Source organism: Tamandua tetradactyla, chromosome 8, assembly GCF_023851605.1.
Source record: "Tamandua tetradactyla isolate mTamTet1 chromosome 8, mTamTet1.pri, whole genome shotgun sequence".
NCBI classification, from domain to species: Eukaryota; Metazoa; Chordata; class Mammalia; order Pilosa; family Myrmecophagidae; genus Tamandua; species Tamandua tetradactyla.
The window spans coordinates 86,793,209-86,815,677 of NC_135334.1; positions in this window are offsets into that span (position 1 = coordinate 86,793,209).

Sequence of the window (22,469 nt, forward strand, 5' to 3'; positions counted from 1 at the left end):
TCTCCAGCTACCACCAGCACTGTTGTCCAGGAAGGCACTGCTTCTACTACTCACAGAAACTCATAAGAAGGTCCTGAGAAGGGAAGACAGGAAGCTCTGTTGTAAATCAGCTGTCCTAGACATCCCTTTTAGCTTTCAAAGAGTTCTGAAGTCCTATATTACATTCCTGTGAACACCTAATCAAGAATCCTAGCTATAATCAATCTTTTTTAGTGTGCTGTTAGTTGGTTAGGTATTAGCACAAAGTAAGTATTCACTGTCAACTGAAAGTTAATTTTCAAATCTATTCAAAGAAATGCCCCCAATTCTATCACAAGTTTTTTTAAAAAGACTTCCAGTTCCATAAAATGAACGGTTGGTATTTTCCTTTAATGTGAGTTCCTAATAAATAATGACCCATATGCTTTTTTATGGTATAATCCTTTATGCCCTATGGACAATCAACGAACATGTAGTGATAGGATTGTAAGCTACAAAATGTACTTACTGAAATATTTTCAATAAAATAAGATTGGGACTTCCAAAACCGCCAGCTTGGTTATGACATTATAAACACTAGGAAACTGATAGCACAAGAGGAGCTAGGCTAAAATGTTCTCCCTCTCTAGTCTGTTCAGCTTCTTGCCAAACTACCAGGAGCTGAGGAAGAGTTATTCATATATGCCCCTTGCTGTACCCCTGGGCACTCATAACTAACCTTTGCCTGGAGCCCTGGGCACCTCTTCTATAGCATGGCACTGTTTGGGGGAAGAATCCTAGGCCTCTGGTTGAGGCTCAGCTGCTTAAGACATCCCTTCCTCAACCATATGCCTAGCCTGGAAAGAATCCCAGGCTTTCTACCTGTCCCTTCCTTCTAGAAACCAGGCATATCCCAACAAGACTTAGCCTTGCTGCTTCTCCTGCTTCAGCCAAGTCTCTAGTCTCTCTCTCTCTCTCTCTTCTCCTCTCTTTGACAGGCATCATGGAAGAACCTACATAGAATATCAGTACCAATGTACCTGGCAAAGATGAGGGGTGTCTCTCTCAGTTTCTGGTGACAAGGCCCCTCAACAACCCCATTCTCTGCTTCCTTCCTGCCCTAGAAAGATTCTTCTTATTGGAACTATTGATTTGTCCCTTTATACTTTTTGGAAAGAAACTGAAGATGTGTGTTTTAATTTAGGGCAGGGTCTACTCCTTTTTCTTGGAGCATATTTATAGTATGTTTGTTTCAAAAAACAGGCCTACTTTCATGATGAAATTTGCCCTTTTCTATAACAAGCTTTGATATAAAAAATTATTCCCTTTCTACTTATTTACTCAAAAGATATTTGTTCCTTGCTTAACTAGATTGAATGAAATGTTTGGGAATGGACAGAGGAAATGGTAGTACATTTTTGTAAGAATAATTAACAGAGCTGAATGGTGTGTGACTGTGGTGGAAAGGGGTAATTTAGAGTCATGTATGTCACCAGAAGGAAAGTTGAAAAGTCAAAACATGGGATTCTATAGCACAGTGAATCTTGTGGTGGATAATACCTGTGATTTACTATACAAAATTAAAAAGCTATTTCATGATCTAGAGCAAATATACAACACTATTAGAAGGAGTTAATAATAGAGGGGTATATGAGGAAAATGTACCTATTGCAAACCATGGACTATAGTGAATAGTGATGTTTTAATACTCTTTCATCAACAGTAGCAAATATACCATACCAATGCTAGGAGTCAATAACTGGGGGGGATAAGGGACAGGGGGGAATTGGGGTTTTCTTTTTTCTTTTTTATTTCTTTTCTGGAGTAGTGAAAATGTTAATAAAACTGATCCCGAGGATGTACACACAACTATGTGATATTATGGTAAGCCAGCGACTATATGGGCTGAATCTTCAGATGGGTTGTAGGGTATGTGAATATATCTCAATAAAATTGCATTAAAAAAAGATAATTATCCCTACCAATGCTGTGGCAATGATGATAAGACAGTTCTTATAGAGCATTCAGTTTCTTGGGATAGACAGACATTGAACAGCTAATAACATACGGTTGATCCTCGTGACTTGTGGTAGTTATGTTTTATAAAGTTGCTATAAACGCTGAATTTATAATTACTGCAACATTGCCCCTTAGGGAAATACAGGGTTAGGCTCCTGCAAGCCTCTAGCCATGGCATTTTCATCAACTGATCAATACCTAACCTTGCTTTGTATGTGTTTGTGTTTAAAGACACCTTATTTAATATACATTGTTGATTCATTAACTTTGAATTCATGGTCAATAACAGAATAACGTATGCTTGAATGAAGTATATCTAATATATCACAGTCTTCTTGCACTTAGGAACACTAGACAGTACTTCAGCACTATGCTTGGAGGCATTTCAAACAGCAAAATCAACAACAAAAAGCACAAAAATGCAAAACATAAGGAACTAAATATGCCATGAAAAGGACACTTGTTTTCAGTATTAGAACGTTGCCCTGTTCAACCTCAGATGGAATGTGTACATCAGGTGACTGAAATTTTTTGCCCCTCTGTGTATGACTATGAATGACTGCAAAACTGCCATGAGTATTGATTTTTGCACTTACCAGTGCATTTCAGTGAGTAGCTGAATTTGCAAATACAGAATGCACAAATAATGAGGATCAATTGTAATTATTTAATTACAGTTGTAATAAGCACTAAAAAAAAAGGAGGAAAACAAATTGGTAAAAAAGGATATAGCAAATCACCTGACCTCATCCAAACAAGCAGGGAAGGCTTCCTTGAGGGCATGCTGTTTGCGCTGAACACTTGGAGGTTAGTAGAAAATAACTGAGCAAAGGAGGTGAGTAGAATTGGGGGGAAGCAGCATAGGAGAAAGCATTCTAAGAAGCTAAACAATACATGCAAAGGCCCTAGGGAAGTAAAAGCTGACCTGTGTCAGGAAGAATGTGGCTGAAAAGCAAAGAGAGGAAGCTGGCAAGGCAGGTAGAGGCCAGATCTTGTGGGGTCTTTTTTGGCCATTTATAGACTTTGATCTTTTTCTTATGAGCTATGGAAAGTATTAAAAGGTTTTAGGCCCCCCAAAATTGCATGGTTCTTTTTTTAAAAAGTTATTCTAACTGTTATGTGGGACAGGTATTGGAAGGAAGGAGATGAGTTAAGAAGATATTTCAGTAGTCTGAACTGAGAAACGATACAGGGTATGCCTAGGTGGGTGGCAGTGGAGATGAAGAAAAGTGGGCAGTTTTGAGATATAATTAGGAGGTAGAATTGAAAACCAACTAAGGTCTGGAAATTCACATTATTAGATATGAATTTAAGTTTAAAAAGGGAAAATAATTTAAGTTAAAAGAGAAGTTCCCATTTAAATAATAGATGGCAGAGACGTCTTCTTTGAGGATATATATATTTATGCAAAGTTAAGGGGTGATATGACAGAGTCATATTTTAGGCCTAAAACCTAAAACATATATGTTGTATAATATATGAATAGATATTTTTATATATATTATAATATACAAACATATATTTTATATATTATTAATATATATCATTTATAATATTATATACATTGTAAATATATAAACATCCATTTTATATACTCATAACATAAAGCAAAATTTTAAATATTATATAATATATAGCAATATTTTCTATACTACATATTTAGTTTCATATATTTCATACATATAAAACATGAATGCATAGGTGTAGTCATTTTCCCCTTAAGAAAAATGAAAAACTAGCTCTGAGATGTTCAGGTCATGTTCTGTTGAATATAGATGTACACAGATTGGGCTACTTAGCCCAGTTGGTTTGCTTGGAAAATAATAAAGTAGTTACAGAATGTGTTTGTATTGTACAGTTTAAATTGTACTTACAGATGTAATGCTGTTTTGTTTCTGCTTCCTCATTCCTGAGAGAAAAGAACTCCTACCAACTGAAACCACTGGTTTCAAACAACGCCAAACAGACACAACAAATGGAGAGAAAGGTCTCTAGCTGCCTTAACTTCCTTCAACCATCTGGAATCAGAGGCATTCCTGGCTCTTGACAAGACCTAAATAGTGAAAGATGAGTTGTGGCCATCTGGTACTTCTGGGAAGATGCCATTGGATTGTGAAGAAAGCACTGGGCTAGGAGTTAGGGAATATGAGTTCTAGTCCCAGTTCTCTACCTGGCTTCCTGGATTACTTAAATGGATTACTTGGCCTCTTTCCAGGCCTTTTGTTTTTCAGCTATAGAATTTGAAACAAATTATCTCTGAGGTTCCCATAATATTCATTCTATGATTCAAAGAGAGGATATGAAACTCCTTATCTAACATTTCACAGACACAGCTTTTCTAGTCATTCATTAATTCATCAACCAAAGAGAACTCACTATGTGCCAAGCTCTATTGTAGTTATCAGATACACAGCAGTGAACAAAAACAGACACACGTTCTCATGGAGTTTATATTCTAGTGTCTACATAAATCCTGGGTCTTTGGGAACAGCATATTTAATAAACAGTTAAAAGAAGATTTTTTAATGCAGCCATCCGTTAAAAGAAGCAGTTTGTTCTTTCAAGACTTATCCTAGGCACTAGCTCCTTCCTCTGGGAAACCTTTCCTCTGAAGATTAAGTAAGGCTAAGTAGTTTCTTTTTCTGTCTTTATAGCATTTTGTGCTAAGTGATTTATTCATAAATTATTTATAAGTATACATTCATAGATTAAAAGATATAAACAAATAATTCACACTGAAATTACATGTTGGTGTTAGGCATCTCTATCAGACTATAAACTCCTTGAATAAGTGGCCATTTACTTCCAGTACCCTTAGGACAGTTTTGGATCAGAGTAGGTGCTCAGTCCAAACTTGATGAATGAATCTGAACTGCTGGAACATGTTGTACCTGAAATCCCAAGGCTTTTATAATTTGGGTTGGAAGAGTCTTTATAGCAGTGTTATGCCCACGGCTAAAATTCGACTCTTGGGCTCTTTCCAGTTTTCCCTTGTTCTGCCTGCCGTTTCCTGCCCCTGCATTTTCCTCCTATACCAAGGCTCAGCCTTACCCTGGTGCTGCTTCCCAGCTGTCAGTTCTCCATGGCAGGCTGTGGATTCATTCTGAGAAGTGGCTCTACTAGCATAGGGTCCTCCAAAGTGGGGTGGGTGCATCCTAGAGAGCACTCAAAAAAATCTAATAGAGTGTGAAAAGAAAATATTAATATATATAAATTTTTAATATATATATATACATATATGTTGCTTATCAAGAGAAGAAAAAAATCAAGATTTAATAATATTATGTGTTCATTGACATTGGCAGCCCTTCTTGGCCTGCATGTCAGATGTGTCTTCACACATATGGTACCCAGGTAACTGAAGGGAAGGGGAGAAGGGAGCTTCCACAGCAAGGAAGGAGTGATCACTGGATCACTGTGGATCCAATTAGGTAAATTTACAGATTATGTTATTTGGTTTTATGTCATTTCTCCCCACAAAATAAAAAGGTGACTTTAAAAGATTCTCACAAAGAAAGTCCAGTTTGAACATAATACTAACAGTAGAAAATACTCATGTGGCATTTGTTATGTACCAGGCGCTGTTCTGAGTGCTTCATCTCTATAAACTCATTTAACCCTCATAAAAAAAATCATCAGGAAGATACTGTTCTTATTCCCATTTTAATAATGAGAAAACTGGAATCAAGGGACCTTACGTATGTTGCAAGTAGCAGAGGTGCAATTAAAACAGGCAGTCTATCTCTAGATCAATCAATGCTCTTAGCTACAATATGATGATGGCTTGTAAGCATAAGGAAACAAGAAAATGGCAGAGCAAAAATTTTCCTCTTCAGTCAGACATTTTAGAAAGCTAAGAGGCATGATGATTTTGTCAAGTTTGATAATTGTGACAAAATGTTTTAATAAAACTATCAAGAACATATTTGAAATATGGATTTGCATTCACTATCCTTAAGGATGAACTGTACCTAAGTTCTTTTTTGGGCCTTGGCATAGTAGCCAACGATGGTAAAGCATGTATTGAATTTATATGTAAATTAATCAATGTATTTATTAGTGTTGCAAATTTGCTTTTACTAAATGAATACCAGATCAAAAAGAAAAAAATGTAGACGACTGCCCTACAGATGAACTGATAGCTAAACAACTTTCTATGAGGCTCCAAAAGCTACACATTCCAATGTGTTTATTGTGGTTACTTTCTGGGGAATGAGATTGTGGGTAGAATATAGTTCTAAGATAAAATTTCTACTTTTTATATATAATGCTTAAATATTGTTAGAACTTCCCCAAATTGCCATAGTTTTCAGGTCTGCTATAACAAAATATCACAGATTAGTTGCCCTAAGCAACAGGAGTTTTTTGTTTTAGATTTTGAGACCAGAAGTCCAAAGTCAAGGTATCAGCAGGATCCTGCTTTCTCTGAAGTCTGTGACGTTACGGTGGTGGCTTACGGGCAATCCATATCTCAATCTCTATCACCATCACATGACCATCGTGTATCCTGTCTCCTCCTGACTCCTACTAACTGTGTCCAAATTTCCTCTGCTTAAAAGGACTCTGGTGCTATTGGATTAAGGGTCCCCCTGATTCAGTTTGGCCTCATCTTAATTAATAGGAGCTTTAAAGATCCTATTTACAAATGATCCTATTTACTCACGTACACAGAGCCTGTGGCTAGAATTTGAACATGTCTGTGTTATAAAAGATAACAAATCTTTTATAGGGAAAAGCAAAAGAACAAAATTTATTTATATGTCTCTTTATTACCAGTAAACAGTGCCGAACTTTAGCATGATATTTAAAGTCTTGTATGATCTGTTTGTGATCCACTTTCCAGCTTTCACAATGCCCTCTTGTTATTTTTGCCTGCCAGGAATCTACTCTCCCTTGTGTTTTCATTTGCGCTGTCAATCACAGCACTCAGTTTAATCTTTAGCCATTGAGTTGGGCATGTGACCCAGACTGAGCTAATCATAGGTAAAGGGGCCTCTTTAATTCACTTTCAGTTCTGACAGACCCGTTTCCCGTCGCACCTAGGATTTTATGTAATCCTCTGTTATATCATTTTTCTGTATTTGTTTTAGTTGAGGATAGGGCTGCCATGCAAGAGATTTTGTACAAATTGTGCAATGCACATGAATGCCTGGCTAATAGCAGAAGCTGAAGTCTTAGTACAAGCTCTGTTCATCAAGCAGCCTTTCCCTATTCACATACTGGACAGTGCTGCCCTAGCTAGATTGTTTGCTCCCTGAGAGTAGAGAATGTTCTTATTCATCTATTTAACACAATTGCTGGCAATATGCTTTATCATAGGAGACTTCTAATAGATATCTATTAAAACGCATTTCAGAGTATATTTTCAGGCAGAAAACTCTTCCATGTTCTATCACTTTAATCTTTTTTCAATTATGCAGGAAATCAGTCAACACACTGACTTTACGCTCACTTAAGCATCTATCAAAATGTCAGACACCTTAGGGATATTTAAATAGAGATTAATTTATTATGATAAATGACCCTTGCTATTATATTCTTTTCATCACATTTTCTCATCTATTTTTATGATCTACTCTTTAAGTGTTATTTATTATATTTTATCTTCCAAAGAGCCTTGTATGATTGCAGTGCTCACATGCATAATAAATTTTGAAGTTTTTGTAGTTAAATCAAATGAGACTTTGAATCTGGTTAAGAATTTTATGATTCCCATATACAATAGTGCCATATGCACAGCAAAAATCCAATAAATGTTGATTATTGACAAAAGTGGTGATGGTAATGGAGTGAAAAACCTATAACCTGCCTATAGATAAGTAAATGAGATAACAGTTCAAGTTTCTGAAACATTTTTTTCATTAAAAAAGACCTAATTTTCTATGCATATAGAAATTCTGTCAACAGCAAATATCTGTCAGTTTCAATTTTTTATATCAGAGGGCTTATGTAAACCGATGAGAATATAGTCCTTTACTGACTTGTACTAGTCTGTGAAAAACCTTCATTGAGAAGTTTATATGATTTTATGCTAACTGCTTACTTTATAAAACAAAAAAGGAAGAAGACGGAGAGGAAAGGAATAACAACTGCATCTGTCCTTTTTAAGGTACATGGAGAGAGATTGATAATGCTCCAGAAAAGATCAACTATAAAGAATAAAATTAAAGACCTCCAAAAAACAGTGAAGTAGTGGGATCATTTAGCCTAGGGAAAACTGCCAAAATGATTGAAAGACCAGTTTGAATATATAAAAAGTAAAAGATCAAGCAGAAAAAAACATTTGCTGAATTTTTTAAAAGAAAAGTGCAGGAACTTTGAATTGCCCAACTTGGCTAAATAATAAAAGTGATGTCATTGCTTTTTTCCACTGATGATAAATTATATTTACCATATAACAATCAGAAAGTTGTAAAATCGCATCTATATAAGCAAACAAGTTCTGTCAGTTTGAAAATATTATATGCCCCCCAAAAGCTATGTTTTAATCCTGATTCAATACTGTGAGGCAGAAACTTTTAATTATATTGTCTCCACAAGATGTAGCACACCCAATTATGGGTGTGACCTTTTGATAAGCTGGAGATGTGGCTCTACCCATCCAAGGTGGGTATTGATTAGTTCACTAGAGTCCTTTAAAAGGGAAAACATTTTGGAGAATCTTCAGAGCCAATGCAGACACAGACGTTTGGAAAGCCCATGCAGATGCTTGGAGAACAGTTATTCCAGAGGTGCCAGAGTCCATACAGCCAGAGACCTTTGGAGGTACAGAAGGAAAATACCCCTGGGGAAGCCTTATGAAACGAGAAGCCAGGATGGAAAGCTGGCAGGCCTCACTATGCACCTACCCATTAAACACCCGAGTTGCATCCCAGAGGAACTGACTGAATACCCACAGATGTTTAGAGAGGAAACTACTGACATCAGAAGCTGGAAGCAATAGAAATGGGAACAAGTACTAGCAGATGCTAGCCACATGCCTTTCCAACTGACAAGAGATGTTCTGGATAGCACCAGCCTTTCTTGAGTGAAGATAACCTCTTGTTGGTGCCTTAATTTGGACATTTACACAGTATTACAACTGTAAACTTGCAACTTATTAAATTTCCCTTTTAAAAGCCGTTCCATTTCTGATATATTGCATTCCAGCAGTTTAACAAACTAATACAAAAGGCTTTGCCAATAATGAAAGGCATTGGAGCTAGAGTCCTTGGGTTCAAATCCTGGCTCCATTTTTTTAGCCTTTTGACCTAGGCAATTTACTTCTCTATTCCTGTTTCCCTGACTGTAAAATAGGAATAATTGCATAGAACTCAGAATGTTATTGTGGGGAGTAATGAGATACTACGTATAAAATTTTTTAAAATATATTTTTATTGACGAATCTTCACATGCATACATTCCATACATAGTGTACAATCAGTGGCTCTTAATATCACCACATAGTTATGTATTCATCACCATGATCATTTTATAGCACATTTGCATCACCTCAGAAAAAGAAATAAAAAGGAAAAAAAACCCCAAACTCATACATACCATACCCTTTACCCCTCCCTCTCATTGACCACTAGTATTTCTATCTACCCAATTTATTTTACACTTTTTCCCTTCTATTATTTATTTATTCTTTATCCATATATTCTTTAAATGTTTTTATTGGCAAATCTTTACACACATACAGTCCATACATGGTGTACAATCAATGGCTCACAGTATCATCACATAATTGTGTATTCATCACCATGATCATTTTTAGCACATTTGCATCACTCCAGTAAAAGAAACAAAAAGAAAAAGGAAAAAATTCATGCATCCCATACCCCTTACCCCTCCCTCTCATTGACCACTAGTATTTCAACCTATCCAATTTATTTTACCCTTTATTCCCCCATTATTTATTTATTTATTATCCATATTTTTAAGCTCATCTGTCCATACCCTGGATAAAAGGAGCATCAGACACAAGGTCTTCACAATCACACAGTCACATTGTAAAAGTTATATATTTACACAATCGTCTTCAAGAATCAAGTCTACTGGAACACAGCTCAACAGTTTTAAATACTTCCCTCCAGCCATTCCAATACACTATAAACTAAAAAGGGATATCTATATAATGCATAAGAATAACCTCCAGGATAGCCTCTAGACTCTTTTTGAAATCTCTCAGCCACTGCGACCTTATTTTGTCTCATTTCTCCCTTCTCCCTTTTTGTCAAGGCTTTTTCAATCCCTTGATGCTGGGTCCTGATTCATCCCAGGTGTTCTTTTCCATGTTGCCTAGGAGATTTATACCCCTGAGAGTCATGTCCCACATAGACGGGAGGGCAGTGAGTTAACCTGTTGAGTTGGCTTAGAGAGAAAGGTTACATCTGAGCAACAAAAGAGGTTCTCTGGAGATGATTCTAAGGCTTAATTTTAAGTGGGCTTAGCCTATCCTTGCTGGAATAAGTTTCATAGGGGCGAACCCCAAGATAGAGGGCTCAGCCTATTGATTCGGTTGTCCCCACTGCTTGTGAGAATATCAGAAATTCTCCAAATGCGGAAATTGACTATTTCCTCCCTTCTCCCCAGTCCCCTTCCGTTCTCCCCAGTCCCCCAAGGGACCTTGCAAATACTTCTTTATTCACTGCCCAAATTACTCTGGGATATATTGGGGCATCACACTAACTTGGACAAACCAACAAGAGATACTATGTATAAAATATTTAACACAAGGCCTGGACCATACATAGTATGCATCAATAAACGTCTGCAATTATTGTTAGAGATATAATCAATAAGTTATGAACCAAAGCAGGCAGTAAAAAAACAAAAATTTTTAAAATACTGAACATCTACAATGTATCAGTCCCCATGTTAACCAGTTTGTATACCTTGTTTTTCAATTCGTTGTTTTTAATTTATATACAAGAAACTTTCCACCTTGTAAAATAATCAAAAGAATACAGTATGATTTAATTGTGAAAGTGAAAAAGAAAAGATCCCAACCAACCCCCTACTTCTATTGACATTGACAGTCTCCATTCCAATGACTCTGAGACAACCCCTATAAACATTTTTGGGGAGGAAAGGCAAGGCATATCCTGCTAGAGATATCTATGCCTATACTAAGATACACATATGTAATCCCTATTTTTTTTTTTTTTTTTTTTTTACATGGGCAGGCACCAGGAAACGAACTCGGGTCTCTAGCATGGCAGGCGAGAATTCTGCCACTGAGCCACCATCACACCGCCCATCCCTATCTTTTAATACACAAATGTTAAACATACAATTCTGCAACTTGATTTTTTTCATTAATGTACTTGGTCTTCTTTCTATATCAGTTTTTCAAATAAACTTATTTTTTAATAATTTTGGATTTATTGTTAACATCTTATATAACCATTAGTCAAAAGTAAGAAATTAATATGTGTACATTGATCTTAACTGAATTCCAGACTTTATTCTGATTTCACCAGTTTCCCCACTAATATCATTTTTATTGTTCCAGCATCCAAATCAGGACTCCAGGTTGCATTTACTCCACATTATTATTTTTTCCATCTCACTCTATTTTAATAACTGCATAGTATTAAAGATATGAATGTATCATAATTTACATGGTCTTATTGACAAATATTCAGATTCTTTGCAGTTTTGGATTATTAAAAACACTGCTATAATGGGTGTCATTATTTTATATCTTTTTGCACTTGTATTGTGGGATAATCTTAGAAAAAGAATTGCTGGGTCAAAGTATGTGAATATTTGGAATTTTGATGTGTATCACAAATTGCCTCAAAAAAGTTTACCTTAATTCATATTTCACCAATGTAAAATGAGTTATTCCCCACAAACCTTGCTAACCTGACAGTAAAAAATGGTAATTTGTTTTCATTTGTAGTTCTTTAATAATGAGCAAGATTGAGCATCTTTTCAGATGTTTAATGGTAATTTGCATTTCTTTTTTTAATGATGTTATCAATTTGTTTCCTTTAAGCATTCTTCTATTGGGTTGTTTATCTTTTCCTTATTGATTTATAAGAGCTTTTTTTTACATTAAGGAAATAAGCAATGTGTCATATTTGTTGCAAATATTTTTCCATCTGATATTTTGTCTTTTGACTTATTTAAGTTAATATTTTGCTAGACAAAATTTAAAAATTTTAAATTGCCATTTTTTCTTTATACTTCTGGGTTTTGTTTTTGTTCCATGCCAATATTATTTTTAAATAATCCTCTTTGTATACATTATTTCTAATCCTCAAAATTCTATAAGGTAACTATTATATACGACCCTTGACATTCTCAAGGAATATTTTTTGAGACCCCCTCCATATTCCATATTTACAAACACCACAATACTGCAAAGATTTTACTAAATCTTTCCAAAAAATATTAACGTTATGACTCCAACTTACTTAATTAGATTCCTCACAATTCCCACACCTTAAAATTCTGCTCTTTGCAGAACCCCAGAAAAAGCTCGGATGAATCATGGTCAATTTGTCATTGGTTGCTTTAAGCTCTGATATTTGTGTGTCCGCCTTCAATATGCTTGCCAAAGTATTTTCTGTTGATGTACCCTTTTGAAAGAGAAAAAAAGTCTTTTGAATAGTGGTGTGTGAATCTTTTCTTTTATGAACGTCAGCTCAGTAAGAGGCAAATCACAATGACTTTTATCTCTCTTTTATGTCAATAAAAAATGCTTCATTAGGTCCTCGAATCAATCTTTCTTTGGGTTTAAAGTACAGTTAGAATCCCATTAGTGGCTTTAGTCTATTGCTTCCTGAAAATATTTGCACTTATACCTATATTTCTCCTGGAATACATTTTCTTGATCATCTTGTTTCCTATTTTCATTCACCAAAAGTTTGCCATCTTTTCAATGCCCACTATGTTTTCTACTCAACCAATGACCACGTTTTTGCAGTAGTGAAGCACTCACTGAAATAATTTCCCAAACTGCTTTTTTTGTTTCTTTATTGATGGTCTCATCTCCATTGCAAATAAAAGCCATTGCCTACTTTTACATCCCACCCTTTAACTTAAAGGGCCTATTTCTTATTATTTCTTTTAGTCACTTAGCTAATGAGTTAATCTTGCTAATCAGCTAGCAACCCTACTGTGATATTAATTGTTGCTCGTTCTTCTCCACTTATGTAGTACCTCCATGAAAATGATTAAAATTGTGATTCTTTGTGGAAAATGGCTCTGAAAAAAAGTTCAACTATTAATAAGATTAAAATAAAGAAATTAAGAAAGAGAAGGCTCTTAGCCAAGTGACTAGTTTGTTTACTCACTTATTCAACAAACATTTTAAAGTACCTACTAAATGTTGGCCCTATTAGGGCTGCAAGGGTCTTCATGGAGCTCCTTCTAGCGCTAGGATAATTACAGCCAGCATGTATTAGTTGCTTTAGTATAGACCAGGCAGTATGCTGAATGCTTCAAAGGCTCCTCACTGGCAAGATGGGGATACAAGTGGCATTTACTCATAAAGTTGTTATGAGAATTGAATTAAATAATATGTTTAAAGCAACTTCACATATCAGTGCCTGGTATATAAAAACATTCAACTAATCTTAACCAACTTTAACAGTTGTAGTTTTGTGATTATCATTATTAATTACTTTATTATTAATGGAGCTATCGTTAGCCTCTTTTTACAGGTAAGAAAACTAAAGCTTAGTTTAAGAGAGCTATCCAAGAAGGGCATACAGATAGTAAATGATAATAAAGGAAGGATTCAAATTCAAGTAGTCTACTTTCAGTTCATTCTTTTAACCTCTTAGCTATAGTCTCCTATTCTCTATCATACCAACTTATGTGTAAAATGTACATTTCCTCTTTAGTGCAATTATAAAGTACAACATGTTATAGACTTTACTGGCCCAAACTGCAAAAGTTAAATATATTATCCATTTTCTAGTTGAAAAATTGAAGTTAAAGAGTCAAACATGGAGAAAGTGGCAGGGCTTGAACTCCCCAAACATATCAGTCTCGTTCCAAAGCCATCTGATACTGATTCTAAAAATCTTCCTTTTAAATTTATTAAAACATTGCCATGTTTGTACCTAACACATTTAACATTATCACTAACAGTTACAGTTTTAGTGGTGAATATTATGGCCAACTCTCAAATTATAAAATCCAACTTTGATTATATATTTTTTAAAAGATAGTCTAAAGTACCAAGGGTCTTGACAATAGTTTAAAATACCAAGTGTCCTATAAAAATGAAAGAAAAGAAACATCTTAAATATTACCATGAGTAGTTTTAAATATACTTTTATTTTGGCATAATTCTAGTTTTGCAGAAAAGTTGCCAAGATAGAATAGAGTCCCTGCATACACTTGCCAGTTCCCCCATTGTTAACATTTTACATCAATATGGTACACTTGTCAAAAGTAAGACACCGACTATATTAGTTTGCTAATGCTGTCAGAAAGTATATAAAAGAAATGGAATGGCTTCTGAAAAGGAAATTTAATAGGTTACAAGTCTGTAGTTCTAGGCAAAATATGTCCTAACTACGGTATCCAGATAAAGATGGATACCATGGCTCAAGGAAGGCTGATCTGGCAAGGCATGTGGCTGGAATCTGCTGGTCTTTGTTTCCAGTTTGTTGTATCTACCTCGGATGCCAGTAGTTTTCTTTCTAAGCATCTATGGGCCTTCACTTAGTTCCTCTAGGACACACCTCTGGGTTCTGGCTTGCTTAGCATCTCATGAGAAGGCGCACGGTGATGTCTGCTGGGCTCTGCCTGTGCAAGGCATATGTTCTCTCTGTCAGCACTCCAAACATCTGTGTCTCTGTCAGCTCTGAAGCATCTGTTTCCCAAGCATCTGCAGTTTTTTCAAAATGTTTCCCCTTTTAAAGAATCCCAGTAAACAAATCAAGACCCCCTTGAATGGGTGGAGTTACATCTTCATCTAATTGAAAATCGCACCCACACTCCACATCTCTGTGGAGTTACTCTAATCAAAAGTTTCTGACCTACAATGTTGAATCAGGATTAAAGGAAATGGCTTCCCTCACAAGATTGGATCAGGATTAAAACATGGCTTTTCTGGGGTACATAATAGTTTCAAACCAGCACACTGACATTGATACATTACTATGAACCAAACTACAGATTTTATTCGGATTTCACCAGTTTTTTCCCCATTAACATTCTTTTTCTGTTCCAGGAGCCAATTGATGTTACTACATTGCATTTCTTCATCATGTCTCCCCAGGACTCCCATGGTCTGTGACACTTTCTCAGTCTTTCCTTGTTTTTCATGACCTTGAGATATCCTGGATACCACTATACAGGTATCCTGTTCAATGCCCCTTAATCTGGGTCTGATGTTTTTCTCATGATTCAACCAGGACTATACTATGAGCATTATCCAACCCAAATTACAAGAAAAATGCAGTGGGCACCTGACATATACCAATATTGGCAATTGTGTTGATGCTTTTTTTTTTAATGTGAATTTCACCTAAAAAAAATTCGCTAATTCAACAAAAATTTATTAAACATATAGTATGGGCCAGACACTGTACTAGGCACTGAGGATACTACCAGTTTAGATTAGGTGGTCATTAAAAACCTCACTGAGGGGGTAACATTTGAGAGGCCCAAATGACAGGATGGAACTAGTTAAGAGCAAAGTTATGGGTAAATAAACATTCAGGGAAAGAGAATAACTAGTATACAGGCTTTGGTGCAGAAACAAACATTATATATTTTTGGAAGCTCAATAAAAGTAAAGTGGTTTGGTTATTAGTGTGTAAGAGGAAGAGTGGTAGATGAGATGAGCAACACAGGCTAGGTTCTATTGTATTGAGTTTTATAGGTCATGACAAGGAATCTGGATTTTAATTGGAATGGAATAAGAATTCTTTGGACAGTTTTAACTAAGGGAAAGAAATAAACATATTTTTTAAGTTGCAGTGTAAAGAATGGATTGTTAGGGACAAGGATGCCAGGTGTTTTAGTTTGCTAGCTGCTGGAATGCAATATACCAGAAATAGAATGGCTTTTAAAAAGGGAATTTAATAAACTGCAAGTTATCAGTTTTTAGGCCATGGAAATGTCCCAATTAAAGCAAGTCTATAGAAATGTCCAATCTAAGGCATCCAGGGAAAAATACCGTGAAACATACCATGATTCAAGAAGGCCGATGGTGTTCAGAGTTTCTTACTCAAGTGGAAAGGCACATGATGAATCTGGCAGGGTTCTCTCTTGGCTGGAAGGGCCCATGATGAACATGGCGTCATCTGCTGGCTTCCTCTCCAGCTCCCTGGGAGGCATTTTCCAAAGTCGCTGGCTGGGGTGGACTGTCTGCTTCATGGTTCTGCAGTACTCTCTGTTGTGGTTTTCTCATGGCTCTGTCATTCTTCTCTGCTCTCTCCAAATCTCCACCTTTCTCCAAAATATTTCCTCCTTTATAGGATTCCAGTAAAGTAATCAAGACCCAACTAGAATGGGTGGAGACATGGCTCCACCTAATCTAGTTAACACCCACTCTTGAGTGAGTCACGTCCCCATGGAGATAATCTAATTAAAATTTCCAACATACCGTACTGAATAGGGATTAGAAGAAATGGCTGCCTTTATAAAATCAGATTAGGATTAAACATGGCTCTTCTAGGGTACATAAACCTTTTCAAACCAGTACACCAGGGGTCCAAGTAGGAGAAAATTGTAGTAGTCCAGGAAAGAGAGGACGGTGATTGGAATAGGATGGGCAATATGGATATAGAGAGAAGTGGTTGGATTGGAGACATAGTTCAGAAGTGCAAGCAAAAGTACTTATTAATGAATTGAATGTAAGAGAAAGACTCAGCTTTTTAGCTTAACTGACTTGATGGTGGTGCAATTTATTGAGATGGGAAGAACCGACAGTGGATATGTTCCAGGAAGAAAGTGAGAGAAAGCTTATAAATCATTTGTTTAGATCAAGTTAAATTTGAAATGTTTCAAGCCATCAAAAAAATAGATGGATATGAGTCTGAAGCCCAGAAGAGAGGTTATATTTATATATTTATATTTTGTTAAAGACAAACATATACATGTAATATTAATATTAGTAATTTAATTTACTAGGAAGAGTAGCCATATATATGAATTTGTTTATTAATTCACATATTCACATACTTATTGCTTTAATATTTATTGTGCCCCTATCAGCCTAACAGGTTCTAGAACAGTTAGGCCAATGGCTACTAAAGAGAGGAGTGTGCATTCTGGGAAGAAAATATTATAGCTTTTTCTTGTATTTATTTTTATTCAAAAACAAACAAAATAGCCTAACTAATGTTTAATTCATAGTGTGACACTAATACCTCATTATTCCTAAATGGTAATTCTGTGATGTGACTAATGCAGGTATTCTCTCATTCTCTTTCCTTTTTAGTAAGTTGTGATTTATTTCAGTTTATGTGTTCTGGGCTAAGATGATTTGCTGATTATATTATTATTTCATTAATCCAAACCTCACAAAAATGAAAGTGGCTAAAAAAAGATTTCTGGAAAGAAAACATGAATTGGAGATTATAATGCAAGCATATGCAGAAAAGGTAATGGTAGAGATGATACTTCTATTTCTAGTATGAGTTCTACAGAAGGCACCTTAGTAAATAATGGGGGTGACATTTTGAAAACAGATATTTGGAAATATTTCCACTATTATGTGATTTTGATACAAAAATGATGTATGTGTGTGTTTTAGTCTGCCAAAGGTGCCAGAATGCAACACACCAGAGATGGATTGGCATTTAATAAAAGGGGATTTATTTAGTTTAAAATGGATAGTTCTTCAGAGGAAAGGCAGCTTTCAACTGAGGTTCTTTCTTACACGGGAAGGCACAGGGCGATCTCTGCTGGCTTTCTCTCCAGGCCTCTGGGTTCCAACAACTTTCCCCCGGGTTGACTTCTTTCTGAATCTCCAAAGGCCTGGGCTGAGCTGCGAGTGCTGAGATAAGGTACAGTAAGCTGCTTGGCCTGTGCTGTGTTGAGCTCTCTCTCATTTAAGCATCCAGTCCATTAAATCAAACATCATTTATTGCAGCAGGCATGCCTCCTAGCCGACTGCAAATGTAATCAGCGACAGATGAGTTTCACATGCCATTGGCTCATGACCTTCACCTGCCAAGTTGACTCCTGAACCTAGCTACCACAGTATGCTATCCAGGGCCAGTACTAGGGTGAAGCAGATGAGGCATTGACCTCTAGCCCCAAATTTAAGGAGGCACCAAAAACTCAGTAATTAATACAACTAATATCTTAATGTAGCATTTTAAAAAGTCAAAATTAATACAAAAAAATCCATGATGAACAAAATATCAAAATTTTGAGTATCCTTTAAATATACTACACACTTCACCTTGAAAACAAATCTTTCCAACCTATTAAAAAATCTTCCAAGCAAAGCATTTCAAAGAATTTTTAACTCATTCATTAAAAACATCTTCTGGTTGATATCAGGAAAAATGGAAAATAACTAGTTGAATTTCAATTAAAATCTTTGCATGGTCAGTGTATAGAGCTGATAAAACTGGGTACTTGGATTAGTAAGAGCAAACAAAGAAGCACCTCTCCCATTAGGATCTACATATCTTTTTGTTTTTGTTTGTATTTTGGCATGGGCAGGCACCGGGAATTGAACCCAGGTCTCTGGCACATTAGGCGAGGACTCTGCCACTGCACCACCATCATCCACCTACATATCTTTTTGAACTATCTTTCTCAGCTTATGACAACCATTAAAACCAAGAACAGAAATAACCTGAGTGTTGAATCAGACATTTTAGTATCTTTCAAAAAGTATTAACATTTTAAAATAATGAAACTTAGTCAATCATATTGCTTTCATTAAAATTTTTTTTGGGGGGGTGCATGGCTCTGGAAACTCACTAAATTTTTTAAGTGGGAGTAAAAAGAATTCTTAAATACCATTAGTATAAAAAACTCTTAAAATTATTTAAAATATTTAGTTCATCTTTACCTTATCATTTTTGTATTTTTTAGATATATTTCGAAATAATTTCAAATTTACAGGAAAGTTGCAAGAGTAATACAAATCTCACACAGAGAACTTCATAATATCCCTACATCCCCAGATACCCAGATCCACTAATTCTCACATTTTGCCATCTTTGTTGTATCATTTTATCATCTATCTATCTACCTACCTATCTACCTATTTTTTAAACGCTTGGGAACATGATGCATATATCATGATCCTTGAAGACATAAAACTTCCATGAACATGTAACCAAGAATATTCACTTACGCAATCACCTTAAGTGCAGTTATGAAGTTCAAGAAATTTAACGTTGATATAAAGCTAACATTCTGTATTCCAATTTTTTCTTATTTCCCAGTAATGTCCTTTTGAGCTTTTTCTCCTCCATTCTTAGATCCCATCCAGTATCATGTGGCAAATTTAATCATCATTATCTTTTTAGTTTCGCTTTCTTTTTTTTTTTTAGATTGTGGAAACATATATACCAGGTAAATGTTCCCATCCCAATCCCTCCCAAGCACACATTCACGGGGAATAATTACATTCACAATGTGGCAGTACTCTCACCACCACGCATTACTAGAACTTTCCCTTGTCATTAATTCCCCATTGCCCCTACCGCTGTCCCTGGTTACCTGCACTTTACTTTCTTTTTCTGTGAACCTGTATATCGGCTGATATTTTCTTGGTAGTTTCTGTGGGGTTCAAGTTTAACATCCTAAATCTAAAACAATATTGTTTGCTTTGATAGCAACTTAACAATTCAATAGCACACATAAACTACATTCCTATACTCCTTTGTCCCCTGACCCTCATGTAATATTTCTATATTATGAGTAAAAAACCATTGATTTACCCTTACATTTTATGCATTTGCCTTTTAGAACCAGTAGGAAGTAAAAAGTGGATTTTCAAATTAAAAATACAATATATTTGGTATTTATATTTACCTATGGCATTTTCTTTACCTGAGATCTTTATTTCTTCATGTGGGCTTCAGCCAATTGCCTCGCGTCCTTTCCTTTCAACCTGCAGAACTCTTTTTAGCATTTCTTGTAGGACCATTTTAATGGTGACAAAGTCCCTCAGCTCCTGTCCATCCGGGAATGCCTCAATTCTTCTCTCATCTTTGAAAGACAGCCCTACTAGATACAAAACCCCTGGATAGCAATTTTTTGCTTTCAGCACTTTGAACATGTCTCCTCACTATCCTTCTACCTCCACAGTTTCCTGTGAGAAATCAGCACTTATTCTGATTGAGATCCCTTGTATGTGACACGTCATCTCTTTCCTGTGGCCTCAAGAATGCTCTCTTTATCTTTTCCATTCAACAGTCTAATCATAACATGGGCACAGTTTGGGTCTATTTGTATTTATCCTGTTTGGAGTTTGATGAGCATCCTTGATGTGTATATTCATGTCTTTTTTTTTAAATCAGGGAGGTTTTCAGTCATTTTTTCCTTGAATACTCTCTCAGCCCCTTTCATTTTCTCTTCTCCCTTTGGGATTCCCACAGTACATACACTGGCACGCTTAGTGTCCACAGGTTCCCCTGGCTTTGTTCACATCTTTTCACTCTTTCCTCCCTTTGCTTCTCAGACTGGGCGATTACAATTGTTCCATCCCCAAGGTCACTAATTCCCTCCTCCGCTAGTTCCAGTGGAACAACTCCAATCTGTTACTGTGGTCTTCAGTTCTATTTAGTTCCTTTTCATAAACCCCATCTTTCCATTGATATTTTCCTTGTGTTCATCTATCATTTCCCCGATTTCCTTTTGGTATTTTGCCATGTTTTCCTTTAGCTCTCTGAGCTTATTTAGGGCCATTTGATATTCCAGGACTGAGGTTCCTCATTGATGTTTTCTATTGCTTTAATCTTCTTCTCTGCGTGGGCCCTAACTTCCTATTTCTCTGTATATGTTATAATATTTTGTTGAAACCTGGACATTTTGATATTTTAGTATGTTACCATTAGAATTTGGACTCTGAGGCATCCGTTCCTTAAGCTAGTATCCAGCTAGTGTTATGAAAGAGCTTTCCTTGAATGCCAGGAGCTAACAAAAAAAAAAAAAAGGAGGAGAGGAAAAAGAAAACACTTTTCCCAGTCTTTGCAGGCTGACCTGCGCCAATGTTCTTTAGGGCTAAAGTGTAGTGGCATTCATGATTCTTTCTGCACATACCTTTTGTCTTGGGCATGAGCATGTGGCCCTAGGAATTCCCCTATTTATAGGGTTCCGAATGTCTCCTCTTCCCTAAGAAACAGTCTCTGTATGGTCTGGTCACTGCATTGCATGTCCTACACCCAAAATTCTTTGCCCGAGGCAGCACAACTTGACTGCTCTTACACAGTGTTCTGTAGGAGAGTTCAGTGAGCTGCCTTCTACTTGCAGGGCAAGTTCTGGGACAGTAAGTCCCTCAGGTCAGAACTAGGCAGAATGGGCCAGACACACATCCTTCTAATAGGTGCATAAGGGTTATTCAGCTCCCTCCAGAACTAGTGCCAGGGATCCCCACTGGAAGCATGGGATAGCACTGAGTCTATGATGAGATGGGGAGGGTGGGGGCAGCCAAGGAGTCAGGAGATCCTATCACTTTTTTGTTTGTTTTTACTTGTGTGTGAAATATAACATATATATTAAAAAGCAATAAATTTCAAGTATATTTTAACAAGTAGTTATAGAACAGATTTTAAAGTTTGCTATTGGTTACAGTTCCATGATTTTTCATTTTTTCTTCTAGCTGCTCCAAGACACTGGAAACCAAAAGTAATATCAATATAATGATTCAGCAGTCATGCTCATTTGTTAAATCCTGTCTTTCCTGTTAAACTCCTCCTCTTTTGAGACCCTACCACTTTTAAATGGCCTTTTTCTTGATTCAGAGCTCACCCTGTTACTGCAGTCCATGAACTGTTTTCCGGAGCTTTGAGAACGATGTTTCTGTTTGTCCTTGCTAATTGTTCCAAATGGAGGAGTGGAGGGGTCAAGGCTCCGGGAAGCCTCACTGGCCATGGAGGTCAGGTTGGGGCAGACTGTCCTTTTTACATTTTACAAATGTTTTATAGTGCCACACGCAGTGGAATGTGTATATATAACTTAAATATGCATAGATAATTTTTGGTAATAGGTGAGTATAATAAAAAAAGGTTTGGAGAGCACGGGGACAGGCAGTTAATACTGTGGATGTTAGGAACGGGGAGGGATTATATTATCTCAATATGCTGTAAAATCACTGTATCCATGGAAATCTTCAATGAAAGACATCCCACCGAGTCCTCAAAAAACAAGTTTTAAGGAATTAGGAGGATTTGGAAAAAATAACGATTGCAAAATTTTTTAGTATAAAGCATGGCACCATGCTTACTGCAAGAAGAGACTGAAAGTTTTAAAATATTTTTAAAGCTCCTAGCTTCAAGCAAAAGGCAGCCTTTTTCTCAGAAGCTAACTCAGTCTAGATCTGAACCTGTTGGGGAAGGAAGTTC